Source organism: Pantherophis guttatus, unplaced genomic scaffold (genome assembly GCF_059756535.1).
Source record: "Pantherophis guttatus breed Tessera unplaced genomic scaffold, ASM5975653v1 scaffold_22, whole genome shotgun sequence".
NCBI lineage: Eukaryota > Metazoa > Chordata > Lepidosauria > Squamata > Colubridae > Pantherophis > Pantherophis guttatus.
In genome coordinates this window covers 20,001-25,000 of record NW_028269837.1, presented here as the reverse complement: position 1 = coordinate 25,000, position 5,000 = coordinate 20,001, and positions in this window count along the sequence as shown.

The following is a 5,000-nucleotide window of genomic DNA, read 5'->3' as shown; positions in this document are numbered from 1 at the left end:
GCCGGCCCGCGGAGGTCCCTCCCCGAGGCGACCGCAGAGTCCACGATCGATCGGGAAAGATGCGGGAAGGGGGACCCGTCCAACCACTCGTCGTCTGCCCGCCGAACGAGAGCGGCCCGTGCCGCGGACGGGTGGCACAGCCCGGCACAGCGCGGTCGGCTTGCCGGGGGTCGGGGACCCGGTAGACCGGTACCCCTACGAGTTCTGAAAACCCAGTCGCCAGAAATCTCCGCGCACCTGGCGGACCCGGCCTTGGGATCCCCATCGACGTGGGGCTTCTAGGCCTCGGCGGCCGGGAAACGGCGGGAGTCCCGGATGCCGACGCCGGCCGGGCCCGCCGACTCTCTCCCCTCGCCGCCTTCGGAGTAGACCGGGGTGGGAACGCTCCACTTTGGCGCAGCCGGGCCCCGGCCAGGGAGAGCCGCCGGTCCACCGCTCAGGGGCCCGGCGAGCCCGGCGGGGCGGAAGGGGATCCCGGCTCCGGGGCCGCGGGCCTCGGTCGGGGACCCCCGCCGTCGCGTCGGTGCCCGCGCCGGGCCCCGGGGGTGCCCGCGCCGGGCAGACGGCCGGGTCTACCGGGACGGCCTTGGGCGGGTCCGGCTTACCGGGGCCCCGGCCGGATCACTCTTTCCGTTTCCCCCGCCGCGATGGAACTAGGGGATCCCGGCTCCGGCGCCGCGGGCCTCGGTCGGGGACCCCCGCCGTCGCCTCGGTGACAGCGCCGGGCCCCGGGGGTGCCCGCGCCCGGCATCCGTCCCGGTCTACCGGGGCCTCGGCCGGATCAGTCTTTCCGTTTCCCACGCCGCGATGGAGGTACGGGATCCCGGCTCCGGCGCCGCGAGCCTCGGTCGGGGACCTCCCCCTTCGCCTCGGTGCCAGCGCCGGGCCCCGGGGGTGCCCGCGCCGGGGAGACGGCCGGGTCTACCGGGGCCCCGGCCGGATCACTTTCCGTTTCCCCCGCCGCGATGGAGGTACGGGATCCCGGCTCCGGCGCCGCGAGCCTCGGTCGGGGACCCCCGCCGTCGCCTCGGTGCCCGCGCCGGGTCCCGGGGGTGCCCGCGCCGGGGAGACGGCCGGGTCTACCGGGGCCCCGGCCGCATCACTTTCTGTTTCCCCCGCCGCGATGGAGGTACGGGATCCCGGCTCCGGCGCCACGGGCCTCGGTCGGGGACCTCCCCCTTCGCCTCGGTGCCAGCGCCGGGCCCCGGGGGTGCCCGCGCCCGGCAGCCGTCCCGGTCTACCGGGGCCTCGGCCGGGTCAGTCTTTCCGTTTCCCCCGCCGCGATGGAGGTACGGGATCCCGGCTCCGGCGCCGCGAGCCTCGGTCGGGGACCCCCGCCGTCGCCTCGGTGCCCGCGCCAGGTCCCGGGGGTGCCCGCGCCGGGGAGACGGCCGGGTCTACCGGGGCCCCGGCCGCATCACTTTCTGTTTCCCCCGCCGCGATGGAGGTACGGGATCCCGGCTCCGGCGCCGCGGGCCTCGGTCGGGGACCTCCCCCTTCGCCTCGGTGCCGGCGCCGGGCCCCGGGGGTGCCCGCGCCGGGGAGACGGCCGGGTCTACCGGGGCCTCGGCCGGGTCAGTCTTTCCGTTTCCCCCGCCGCGATGGATGTACGGGATCCCGGCTCCGGCGCTGCGGGCCTCGGTCGGGGACCCCCGTCGTCGCCTCGGTGACAGCGCCGGGCCCCGGGGGTGCCCGCGCCCGGCATCCGTCCCGGTCTACCGGGGCCTCGGCCGGATCAGTCTTTCCGTTTCCCACGCCGCGATGGAGGTACGGGATCCCGGCTCCGGCGCCGCGAGCCTCGGTCGGGGACCTCCCCCTTCGCCTCGGTGCCGGCGCCGGGCCCCGGGGGTGCCCGCGCCGGGGAGACGGCCGGGTCTACCGGGGCCCCGGCCGCATCACTTTCTGTTTCCCCCGCCGCGATGGAGGTACGGGATCCCGGCTCCGGCGCCGCGGGCCTCGGTCGGGGACCTCCCCCTTCGCCTCGGTGCCAGCGCCGGGCCCCGGGGGTGCCCGCGCCCGGCAGCCGTCCCGGTCTACCGGGGCCTCGGCCGGGTCAGTCTTTCCGTTTCCCCCGCCGCGATGGAGGTACGGGATCCCGGCTCCGGCGCCGCGGGCCTCGGTCGGGGACCTCCCCCTTCGCCTCGGTGCCAGCGCCGGGCCCCGGGGGTGCCCGCGCCCGGCAGCCGTCCCGGTCTACCGGGGCCTCGGCCGGATCAGTCTTTCCGTTTCCCACGCCGCGATGGAGGTACGGGATCCCGGCTCCGGCGCCGCGAGCCTCGGTCGGGGACCTCCCCCTTCGCCTCGGTGCCGGCGCCGGGCCCCGGGGGTGCCCGCGCCGGGGAGACGGCCGGGTCTACCGGGGCCCCGGCCGCATCACTTTCTGTTTCCCCCGCCGCGATGGAGGTACGGGATCCCGGCTCCGGCGCCGCGGGCCTCGGTCGGGGACCTCCCCCTTCGCCTCGGTGCCAGCGCCGGGCCCCGGGGGTGCCCGCGCCCGGCAGCCGTCCCGGTCTACCGGGGCCTCGGCCGGGTCAGTCTTTCCGTTTCCCCCGCCGCGATGGAGGTACGGGATCCCGGCTCCGGCGCCGCGGGCCTCGGTCGGGGACCTCCCCCTTCGCCTCGGTGCCAGCGCCGGGCCCCGGGGGTGCCCGCGCCCGGCAGCCGTCCCGGTCTACCGGGGCCTCGGCCGGGTCAGTCTTTCCGTTTCCCCCGCCGCGATGGAGGTACGGGATCCCGGCTCCGGCGCCGCGGGCCTCGGTCGGGGACCTCCCCCTTCGCCTCGGTGCCAGCGCCGGGCCCCGGGGGTGCCCGCGCCCGGCAGCCGTCCCGGTCTACCGGGACGCTCGCTCGGGCGGGACCGGTTTACCCGGGCCTCGGCCGGACTGGAGTGTTTCGGTTTTCTGCTTCTCTGCCAGGATGGCTGCGAGGGGTTGATTTAAATAGCTGGTTTGACGTGAAAAGCTTCCCTTCAAGTGAAAAGTTTGTTCCAATTTCTGCCATCTTCCTTCCTCAAAAGTTTTGGGTGTAGCTTTCCCAGAGGAACCTCTCGTAGGCCTATCATTTCTGATCTTAACTTCCCTCATTTATTCCATATTTTCCTTCCTCTTGCCGAATGGCCGAATCCAGTCCATTTCTAGTCCAGGAAATTATTTTTATTTCTTCTTCCATTTCTTACTGATCTATTTGCTTTGTCGAGCAAGTCGTTCTTAGGTCCCTTGGTTCTTTCTTTAACGTCTTCTGCTCCTGCTCCTTCTCTCGACGCTTTCTCGTTTTGTTGGCTTTCTTGGCTCTCTTTTGGCTGTTCTTTCTTCTCCTCCCGTCGTCCGTCCCCACTTTCATCTCCCCATCTTTCCTGTTCTTGGTCATCTCTACGTTGTTTATAAAATAATTCCGCTTTCTCTCTTGAATCTACTCGATATCTTTGCTCTCGCCAGCTCGCCGATATTTCAGCTCGCCGATATTTTGTGCTTTCTCGTCGTGTTTCTCATCCATGGCGATCTCTCTGCCCTCCCTGTCTTCTCGGTAAATCGGACATGAATTTCTCTGGGCGGGTGGTTTCTCATCGCGTGTCTTGTGTGCGCTCTATACGTTTCGTCCATCCCGTTTAATATCTATCCCTCCCTCCCTCCCTCTCCTCGCTTTCCTCCATTGCTTCTGCTAATATCATTTCCAGAATGATAACCCTGAGCCTGAACCTGAACCTAACCCTAGCCCTACAACTTTTCTCCCTAACCCTGACCCTAACCCTAACCCTACAACTTTTCCCCCTAACCCTAACCCTAACCCTAACCCTACAACTTGTTTCTCTAAGCCTAAGCCTAAACCTAAGGCTAAGCCTACAACTTTTTTCTCTAACCCTAACCCTAACCCTAACCCTAACCCTAACCCTACAACTTGTTTCTCTAAGCCTAAGCCTACAACTTGTTTCTCTAAGCCTAAGCCTACAACTTTTTTCTCTAACCCTAACCCTAACCCTAACCCTAACGCTAACCCTACAACTATTTTCCCTAACCCTGACCCTAACCCTAACCCTACAACTGTTTTCTCTAACCCTAACCCTACAGCTTTTTCCCCTAACCCTAACCCCACAACTTTTTCCCCTAACCCTAACCCACACTTTCGACTTAAAACCGTTTTTAGATTTAAAGTCGTCTTTCGACTTAAAGACGGGCAGACGGCGGCCCGGTCTACCGGGCCGCTCCGGCAGCCTCGGCCGGGCCGGCGTCTCTGTTTCTGTTTCCCTGCCACGATGGATGTCGCGTGCGAGGGGTTGCTTTAAATAGCTGGTTTGTTTGAAGCGAAAAGCTTCCGTTCTTGCCTAGATCTCTTGCTATCGCAAGCCTTCCGGTCCAAGCTCCCATCGCGGTTTCAAGCGTCCTGCTTTCTTGGTTGGAAAAATCGGGGCGGCGAGACCTGACGCTCGCTTCCCCGACCCCGACCCTAACCCGTCTTCGAATGGTCTTTCTAATGCCAGCAGCGCTCAGGGAGAAATGTCACCCCCAGAAGACGAGAGCACAGCTTGCCCAATTCCGGTCTCCACACACCGGGCTCGTCGACTTTCAAAACGTATTCCGCTTTTATGACCGTTTTAAAACTAAAACGACGATCGACCGGCGGCGATACTGACATTTAAGCGGAGAGCGGGAAAAGGGGTGGGGAAAAAAAACCAAGTGCCTCGTTTAGGCGCCGGTCTACTCGGGAAGGGAGGGGAGGGGAGGCGAGGCAAAAAAAGAAAAGAAAAGAAAAGAAAAAGGGCGGGGGAAAAACTAAGTGTCTCCTTTGGACGCCGGTCTACTCGGCGAGGCCAAAAAAAAAGAAAAGAAAAGGGGCGGGAAATAAACCAAGTGCCTCGTTTAGGCGCCGGTCTACTCGGGAAGGGAGGGGAGGGGAGGCGAGGCAAAAAAAGAAAAGAAAAGAAAAGAAAAGAAAAAGGGCGGGGGAAAAACTAAGTGTCTCCTTTGGACGCCGGTCTACTCGGCGAGGCCAAAAAAAAAGAAAAG